The sequence below is a fragment of the Myotis brandtii genome, unplaced genomic scaffold (genome assembly GCF_000412655.1).
Source record: "Myotis brandtii unplaced genomic scaffold, ASM41265v1 scaffold1103, whole genome shotgun sequence".
NCBI lineage: Eukaryota > Metazoa > Chordata > Mammalia > Chiroptera > Vespertilionidae > Myotis > Myotis brandtii.
Window position 1 is genome coordinate 151,435 of NW_005353762.1, and position 10,152 is coordinate 161,586.

Here is a 10,152-nt window from a genome sequence, read left to right on the forward strand (position 1 = left end):
GGTGTTGCTCAGTGGTTGAGCATTGACCCATGAACCAGAAGGTAACAATTTGATTCCCTCTCAGAGTACATGCTTAGATTACGGGCTCCATCCATGATGGAGGACATGCAAGCGACAGCTGATCCAGGATTCTCTCATCATTGATGTTTATCTCTCTGTTTCCCTCTCCCTTCCTCTCTGAAATCAATATATTAATAAAATACTATCCAGGACACTCTCCCTCATTTGCCAGAGACACTGACAAGGGAGCTGGAAGGAGGCATATGTGGACTTTATCACCACTAGCTGCCTGGACCCAGAGTCCAGTGCCCAGGTGCCCAAATGCCCAAGTGCCCAGGGCTTTACAGTCTGGCTTGGAGGCAGGCACTTAAATAATTGATTAGAACTCAAGCAAAGACTATCATGCAAGCTTTAATCATACATATGGTTCTGCAGCCACACAGGGGAGATATCAATTTAGAGCAGAAGGAGGAAGGCGCACAGGCAGGGCGCTGTTCGCTGGGTTCTGGAGCCCATTGTCTCGGTGGGCGGAGAAGGCTTGAGGGTCCCAGCAGCATCATCTTGAGAGCCACGAGGTTTCTGGGCTGCCAAGGGCTCAGGTGGGACTCTGGTGCTTGGGGACCAGCCACCAAAAAAGGGTGCCTGGGCCAGTGTGTCAGGAGTGTGGCCTGCTGCACGGCCTTGGACAAGTCGGCTCACATAGAAGGATGTGCAGGGCTCTCAGCGACACAAACAAGGCACCCTGTTCAACGTCTTTGAAGCAAAGCAAACCTCTTTCTGTTTCAGAAAACATCTACTTTCTTTCTGGCCAAGGGGAGAGAGGGACATGGAGTTTGGCTTTTAAAAAAGCCAGAATCTGCAAAGGAGTTTAGGATTTCATCCTGCGGGCTGTGGAGAGCAGTGGCAGGATCATTGTTCCTTATATAACATTTATATAACCCTGACTATGAGTCTAATACATGTTCAGTGTAGAAAACTTGCAGGAAAAATTACTTTATGAAAATAACTCTGGAGGTGCTCCGAAGGCAGCACAGAGCTGACCACGTATTCACTGCAGACATATGTGTGGTTTGACTGCCTTCTGGCCGCCAAGCTCTGTCTAAGTCCTGTGGACTCAGCAGTGAACAAAACCAACGCAAATTCCCACCCGCATGGGAGCTTACCTTCCAGATGCGACACAGGCAGTGAACAAAATGGGTAAGTAGATAGCGGGCTGCATGGTGAGGAGGGGGATGGAGAAAAAGGCAGCAAGGACATGGTGAAGGGTGCAGTGCCACTTAGGCAGGTGTGGTCTGCCAGGGAAGCCTTGTTGGCGAGGTGACAAGGTGGCATTTGAATGAAGAACTGGGAGGTGAGGTAGTGAAACATGTAGATTCATGGAGGAAGAAGCAGCAGATGCAGACGGATGTGTCTGAGGTGTGACTATCAGAAACAGCGAGAGGCCGAGGCCAGGGGGCGGAGGAGGAGGCTGAGCAGCATACAGATCAGAGGTCAGACAGACAGCATGAGCTGGATGGGGGCCTTGAGCAACCAAGCTTGCGTGAGATGGGGACCCACAGCACGGTTTATACATAGGCACATGGACAGAGATTTTATGGTTCATGCAATTCACCCATTTAAGTTGGACCACTCAGTGGTTTTTAGTATATTCAGAGTCACCACCTTGCAATGTTTGCATGCCCTTAACTGTTAGCTATCACTCCTCATTCTTCCCTCCCTTGAACCCTTGGCAACCATCAACGAGGTTCTGTCTCTATGGATTTGTCTGTTCTGACCATATCATATAAATGTACCATACAATACGGGAATTTTTGAGATTGGCTTTCTTTCATTTAGTGTATTTTGAGCGCCATCTATGTTGAAGCACATATCCACACTTCAGCCATTTTTATTGCTGAATAATATTCTATTCTGTGAATGCACCATGTTTTGCATATCCGTTTGTCCATTGATGGACACCAGCTATTTCCACAGCGGGGATGAGCAGAGGAGGGTCAGGACCGAATTTTAACGGGACCTCTCAGGTCACTGTGTGAAAGGCTGAAGGTGCACAGGATGGCACCTGGAGATGGTGGGGCTGCTGAGGTGCAGTTGGTGACGGGCTTGGGTTGGGGGCAGTGGGGGAAGTGGTAAGGAGTGGGGGTGAGAGAACCCAGGTCCCTTCTGTGTTCCCTTCTCCATCTCCACTCACGAGGTGACCTCGCTCAGAGTCATGATTTACATGTCTTCTATGCACTAAGACTCCCAACTTCAAATCTCCAGCCAGAATCCTGCCAGCTGCCCACTTGACATCTCTTCACATTAGCTCTTGAGGCCTCTCACACTCAGTTCTCTGAACTTCAAAACCAACCCCTACCCCAAACCTGCTTTCCCTGCATCCTTTTCTACTTCAATTGATTGTACGTTTATCCATCTTTCCAGTTACTCATGTCGAAAACCTTGAAGTCACCTTTGCTGCCTATCTTTTGCTCCCCCCATAGCCACTCTGTCAGGAAAATCTGTGGAGTCTGCCTTTTGGAGGTATCTAAAATGAGGTCACTATCATCTCTTGCTTGAACTACTGCCATTATTAACATATCTTCTTGCTTCCATTCTTCTCAACAGACTAGATTCTAGTGATGGCGAACCTATGACACGTGTGTCAGAGGAGACATGCGAACTCATTATTTTGGTTGATTTTTCTTTGTTAAATGGCATTTAAATATATAAAATAAATATCAAAAATATAAGTCTTTGTTTTACTATGGTTGCAAATATCAAAAAATTTCTATATGTGACACGGCACCAGAGTTAAGTTAGGGTTTTTCAAAATGCTGACACGCCGAGCTCAAAAGGTTCACCATCACTGTGGACTAGAGGGATCCTTTTAAAATACAAGCAAGATTCCGTCACCCCTCCACTTAACACCGGCAACAGTTCCCCACTCCGGTGAAGAAAAGGTCCAAGTCCACACACTGGCCTAGAGGGTCTTATGGGATCTGGCCTCAGGTCTCCTGGCCCTGGTGACAGGGTGGGGGGTGCGGCCTCAGGAGGGATCCTGTTATCTCTTACCCCTTTCTCTCTCTGCTCCAGCCACCTCCTTGCTGTTTCTTGAACTTTATAGGAACTTCCCTACCTGAGGGCCTTTGCACCAGCTGTTTCCTTCCCCTGCAATGCTTTCCCCTGATCTCCGTATGGCTATTCCCTCCCCTCCTTAAAACCTTTGTTTAAATGTCGCTTGCCATGAAGCATGCTATGGCCTTCCATTTAATACCACAATCTGGGCACTCCCTTACCTTGCTCTACATTTTCTTTTCTCCTGGAACTTGACAATCCCTTTAATGCCCAATATAATTCACTTGTTTGTATTTTACTTACTATTTCCTCCCAATAGAATATTGGCTTGACAATCCCTTTAATGCCCAATATAATTTACTTGTTATGTTTGTATTTTACTTACTATTTCCTCCCAATAGAATATAAGCCCCGGGGGACAGTAGTCTTAGTCTGTTTTGTTCACGCAAATAGTACAGTGTCTGGCACATAATAGTAACTCATGAAATAGATTTTGAATGAATCAATAAATTTGTCATGTGGATGTTTATATAAATGCCACCACATAATATATTAGTTATTTAATTCATTTAATCAACAAATATTGATTAAACACACTTTCAACCCCAGGCAATGGATTAAACCCCGAAATGCCATTTGCTTCACTGCCTGTGACAAGGGATCTGGCTGCGATATTAACTCTATCAGAATTGAAAGGCTTGGCTTCAAAAATGGCTGACTCACCAGAATTTCAGGAGTCAACTCTTCAATCAGATAGAGAGCAAACTCCTCACCCAAACTTAAGGTCCTTGAATAGACTGACTAAGTCCTGTTCTCTCTGCTCCTGCCACACTCTCTCATTTGGGTCCCTGGGACTCACATGTTCCCTCCTGTCCCTGGGACTCCCTCCTGCCATCTGCTTGGCATTTCCCTCTTGATGCCACAAAGGTTGCTCATGGGAAACAAGTTCAAAATCAAACTCACCATCCTTCTCTGCAAGAGACTCTGTTAAAAGAATGAAAAGACAAACCATAAACTGGGTGAGAACATTTGCAAAAGACCTATCGGATAACTGAGTTCTCTCCAAAATACACAAAGAACTCCTAAAATGAACAAGAAAAAACAAACAAGCCAATAAAAACTGTCCAAAATATCTGAACAGACACTTCACCAAAGACAATATAAAGATGTTCAACATCATATATCACCAGGGAATAGGAAGTTAAATCAACAACGAGATACCATTACACACCTATTTTAAAGGTTAAACCTAAAACAGGAACAATGGCAAATGCTGGTGGGGATGTGAAGAAACAGGAACACCCATTCGTTGCTGGTGGAAGGCAAAATGGTGCAGCCACTTTGGAAGGCAGCTTGATGGTTTCTTACACTACAAATCACTCTCTTACCATATGATTTGTTCTCCTTGGTATTTATCCAAATGAGGTTGAAACTTATGTCACACAAAATCCTTCATATTAAATGTTCACAGAAGGTTTATTCATAACTAGAGGCCTGATGCCTCTTCCTCAGCCCTCACGGCACCGCGGCTTAGTCCAGAATGTCGCCCGGAAGGTCGTCTGGTCTAATTAGCATATTACGCTTTTTATTATTATAGATTGCTAAAACTTGGAAGCAGCCAATATATCCTTCAGTAGGTGAATGGGGTATATCTAAGCAATGGAATATTATTCATTTAATAAAAACAAGTAAGCTATCAAGCCACAAAAAGACATGGAGGAATGTTAAGTGCATATTGCTCAGTGGGAAGGCTACAGACTATATGCTTCCAGCTCTATGACATTCTGCAAAAGCGAAAACTAGGGAAGCAGCAATCAGATCAGTGGTTGCCAGGAGTTTCGGTGGAGAGAGGGGATGAATAGATGAAGCACAGGGGGCTTAGGACAGCAAAGCTATCTGTATGGTTCTGCAATGATGGATCCATGACATTACTCATTTGTCAAAACCCATAGAACTATACAACACAAAGAGTGAATTCCAATGTAAACGATGGACCTCAGTTAATGATAATGTTTTAATACTGATTCCTCAGTTGTGACAAAAGCACCACACTAGTGCAAGGTGTTAACAACAGGAAGCTGAGGGAGAGGGCATGTGGAGACACTGTACTTTCTTCCCAGTTTTCCTAAAAACTAAAACTGCTGCAAAAATAGTATATTAATTAAAACAACAACAAAAACTCACCAACTCACTTAAAGCCAGCTCACCTTTCAGTTTGCCCCATCAATGGTTCCAGCCAGCATCCAATTATACAAGCCAGAAATCCAGTTGACCTCGATACCTTCTCACTCTCAATTCTGCATCTAATGAATGAGAATGCTCGCCACTTTGACCTCCTTAACAACTCTGAATTCATCCTCTATTCTTCCTCCTCCTCCACCACCCAGTTCATCAGCCCTCACAAGCACTACCAGGATAGCCTCCTCAGTGCTCCACACCTTCCATCGTGACCCTTTCATTCTTTCCCATGTTGTGTCTACCACGAATTAAAATACAAATGTGAGTGGGTCACTCCCTGCTTAAAACCGTACGCTCCCAGGATGAAGAGAACATTTCTTCATGTGGCTTCTCCTCACTGTGTGTCCTTGCCAGCTTTCCTGGGCTCATCCCTGCACACGCCCGTGTGTATCTGAGAGACATTCTTTGTTACTACTAACCTTTGTACATTCTGTTCCTTGTCCTGGAATGGTTCCTTCTCCTGTCTCTTCACTGGATGCCTTCTACTCGATCCTTTAAATTTCAGTTGAATTATCACTTCTCTGCAATTATCACATATCTGAAGTCTTCTCAGACCCCCAACCGCCTCCCCCCCCCAATTAGGTCCAATCTCCAACTCATGCTCCATGCTACCTGAACTGTATGTTTATTTGGGATTGATTGATACCACTCTGTAGGCTGTACAAACTCTAAGCGAGGATAGGTCATAGCTCCATGAGGGTGGAATTCAGTGTTTTGCTGACCATTGCTTCTCACGCTTGGACACAATGCTCAAAAAATATTTGTTAATGAGCGAATAAATAAACAAACAAAAACATCACTGATGACTTTGAAGGTGGTGAATATCAATCATAAAAGCCTTCACCAGTGGCCAGCATCTTTGCCCTTGGTTTAAAGCAAATGGAAAGTGGTAGTTGCATGAGTGGAAGTTGTTTTTTTTCTTTTCTGTAAGCTCACCAACTCAGCCGCAAGTCCTCACTCCATTTGTGATCTCATCTAGGGAGGGAGCATTTGGATTTAAGCGCATTTGGCTGTTGAAGAATTCTGATTGCAAAATAGGGTGACTTCATGCTCTTCTTTTTCCCCCTTAGAATAATCACAGTTCTTTTCACACTAGTGTATCCTGGTGAGGAGTTCCCTGAAGGGACAGAAAAACAGTATTTAAGAGACATCCAGTTTTAGAACCATAAAAGGACCATTGTAATGGGCTTTTGCATGCCCATTTTTTTATCAGTTTTCTGTGTGTCTGTCACAGAATGTCACATCACCAGGCATTAGGGTCTACAGTATGGGTGAAGTTATTTATTATCACCTTCTGGGGTTCAGAGATTCACCCACCTCTTTCTCTTCTGAAATCTCATTTTACATAGCATTTTGGAATCCTACAATTTCATTTCCATGAGCTTTCAGATGTAGTTGGAACTCAGTTGGCAAATCTACTTGCTCTCATTTCTATTTATTTATTCATCCAACAAGTAGCCAGAGCCCATAAGATATCAGGCAATGAATTTGCCACAGTGATTTCTTTGGCTTTCAGTGACTTACTCTTCCCACCTGGAGTGTTAGCTCCAGGAAGGTATGAATCTCTGCCCATTTTGCTCACTGATGTATCTCAAGTACCTAGAATCATGCTTTGCACTCAATAAATACTTGTTGACTGAATACTAAAATGCAGTCTAGACACCTTCTGATGTTTTGCCTGCCTACCATTCAGCATTCATTTCCCCATTTTGGGGGATTAGAACCCTGTTTCTTCCATGGAGAAAAAAATCCTTATCTCACTCTCAGACTCTAGGGGCTGGGTGGAGGCGAACCCTACCCCAAGATCCAAGTCACTAAGACTTGAGTCCAGGTATTTTTTTGGAATTCCTGGGAAAAGACTCTCCCCCCCAGGAGCCTTGAAACTGAAAGTTTGTAAGTCTGCCACTTCTGGGGTCACCATGAGGGACAGCCTGCCTGGGAGTGGGACCCAGACAGAGGAAAGCAGAGCTTGGAGGAACTGAGAAAAATCGAGTTCTGATGACATTGCTTTTCCGCTCAGCCGTGTGCTCCTGTGACAGTTTTCTAGAGCTGTTGTAGCCAAGTACACACACTGGGTGGTTTAAAATCCAGTGATTTTGGATTAGGAACCACTCTAGTGGCCTAATTTTAACTTGGTCACCTCTGTAAATCAGGTCACATACGCAGGTACTGGGGGTTCGGACTTCAACATCATTTTAGGAAACCCAATTCAGCCCATACCCATACCTCTTGTGGCTGAGACCTTACATGCTTAATGTTTCCATTTCATAAAGCAAATCCTATATTTTGTAGAAAGCTTTCCAAATAAAGAGCAGGAATTTTCATTTTTTTCATACAATTTTTTCCATGTGATTGGGTGAAAGGAGCCCAGAAATGAAATAATCTACAAACTGGATTTGAAAAGAAGGTAGCACCGCACATTTCTTGTAATATGTATGCACACAGATATAGACATACATGTGTATACAGCAAGCATGTCAAACTCGCGGCCTGTGAGTTTAAACGAGGCATGCGGCCTGCCGGCCGTGAGTTTGACATGCTTGGTGTACAGTATATATATGAATTCTATGTAATTCTATTTACTGATCTATCTATCTATCTATCTATCTATCTATCTATCTATCTATCTATCATCTATCATCTATCATCTCCACATGTATGGCACAGATGTTTCACAGTCCTGTGTTTTCTTCCTCATGAGTTAGTAATCCTGGGATAAAAACATATCTAAGCTGACTACTATCAGTTCCTTGCAAAGGGATTCCTGCATTTACCTGGTGCTGTTAACGTCTCTCTCCGGGTGGCTGGTCACCCAGCCCAGTAGCAGCTGGAGATCTGAGAAGAGAAGGGCAGAAGCTGGAGTTGGGGCTGTCCCGACATGGGGAGCTGATGTCACAGGTAGGCAGCTCCTTTGTGGCAGGCCGCCTGGGCCTGAAAAGTTGTCTGCACTTCTCTCTTTGGCCAGTTTCTTAGTGAGTCCACAAAAAAAAGCCATCATCTTTTCTGTGTCAAGCACTGTTCTAGGTGTTGAGGATGCCACAGTGAATAAGAGCAACTCGAGTGTTAGGGGCTTACATTCTTGTGGGTTAGCTAAGTCTCCGTTTCCTTTTGGGAAAGCCAGGCCAACATCATAAACCCTTAACCTACATTTTAGTGAGAACCAAGGCAGAGAAAGGTCTGGCCTCCATGTTTCTCTTGGGGTGCTCTCCTATGCTCTGAACCTGGGGCGGGTGATCTCGTCTCCCCATTGGGACACTGGGTGTGGGTGCCAGTCCTTCCACTGCCGCCTTCACCTCCAGCCAGTGCACCTCGGACTGGGAGACATCATGGCACCTCCTAGCTCCTCCTTTGCTTCTTGTCACATTGCTCTTCCTCTCGGGAACGGGAACAGGCCGAGGCCTCCCTTAGTCCAGTCCCGCTTGCTCCCTGCACAGCCGTGGGTGACGGGCCATCCTTCTGCGCCCAGGGAGGGTTGCCCGGCTTTTGCTTCCTGTGTGGTTTCAGTTGGCTTGTACAAGGGTTGTACGTGGGCCCTTGCTCTGGTGCTGCTCTCTCTCATCAGCTGTCCTCCTGATTTTATGTCACCTACACCCTCTTCCGAAAGGAAGTCTCATTTTTGGTTGTAACCTTGGTTGTGTATGTAGCCTTGATAGTATAACCTATTTCCAGTATCTTTTGTACTTTAAAACAACACACGCCACACCTCTATTCTTTATGCTCAGCAGCTTTTAGGCTCCATTGTAAAAAAAAAAAAGTTCAATTTTTAAATGTTGGACAAATGTTTGGAAATGTAACAAACGCTTATAACAGTGGATGTTTTGAATTTTCCTGAAAGTCTACGGAGCTTTCAGGCTGGGCAAGGATTAATTATTCCTCCTGAGGGAGTTGGGCTCTCAGGAAACTAGACATGATCTCTGTTCAGTTTCCAGAAAGAAGAGCTCAGCCTGGCTCCTCACCCAGGATGGAGCCGTGTCAGAGCGGCCTGGGACCTCAGAGGCTCTCCTGGGAGAGGGAGGGCAGGAAAAGGCAGGCTTTTCTGGGTTTGAATGTGCTCTGGCCGCCTTAAGGCCATGGTGTCCAGGTCAGTTTTCTCAGCCAGGAACATTGAAGAAAAAAACACACCAATGTCATGGGATGTTTGGGAAGACTCTTTAGGGTTTGAGTGGGTACAAGCAGGGGCTTCTGAGAAACGACACCCCAGAGCAGCTCTTTGCTGGGCGTGCTGCCCCTCCCTGTTCCCGGTGGACTTCCTGTGGCAGCAGCTCAGTCTCCAGATGCGCCCAAAAACTTACCCACTGCTAAATGAAAACTGAATTGAAGCCCATTCAGTGGCTCAGTGCTATGTTAGGGAGTTGATCAAACCTATCCGAATGTAGGGACCTCACATCTGGCTGTCACTCTCTAGCTGTGTGTCTGAGCAAATTACTTCCCCTTTCCATGCCTCAGCCTCTTCATCTGTAAACTGGAAGAAATACGAATACATACCTTACAAAGCTATTGCTAGTTAGTCAGCACCCATAAAATGCTTAGAGCAGGCCCTGGCACACAATAAATATTCAATAAATGTTAGTTATTATGATAAGCCCCGCACTTGGAGAGACTTAGTAACCCCAGCAGTGGCTTTCCGCTGGGGAGGGTGGGTGGTGGCTCATGTCAGAATCACTCTTTGCAAAGTGAGTCGGGCAGGTGTTACTTTGCTGTCTCTTCCATGATAAAGAAATGGTGCTATCTCAGGAAGAAAAGGGCCTCCCTAAGGCTCCTGTGTTCGTATAAATTAGAATACAAACCCTTTCTATTGAGCCACAAGGTGCTTGGAACCAGAACGGTTACTGCCTGGGGTTTTCAGATGTTCAGTTTACA

At 45.0% G+C, this 10,152-nt stretch overlaps 1 long non-coding RNA gene across 1 annotated transcript; it reads right to left on the reverse strand.

The window, feature by feature from the left end:
• Window positions 1–391: 391 nt before the first annotated feature.
• On the reverse strand, window positions 392–5,499 carry LOC106727036. The gene is made up of 2 exons (XR_001363188.1): window positions 5,262–5,499; window positions 392–856 (listed from the first exon to the last, which is right to left on the reverse strand). It is a non-coding gene; the product is annotated as an uncharacterized LOC106727036 (long non-coding RNA).
• Window positions 5,500–10,152: the final 4,653 nt, after the last annotated feature.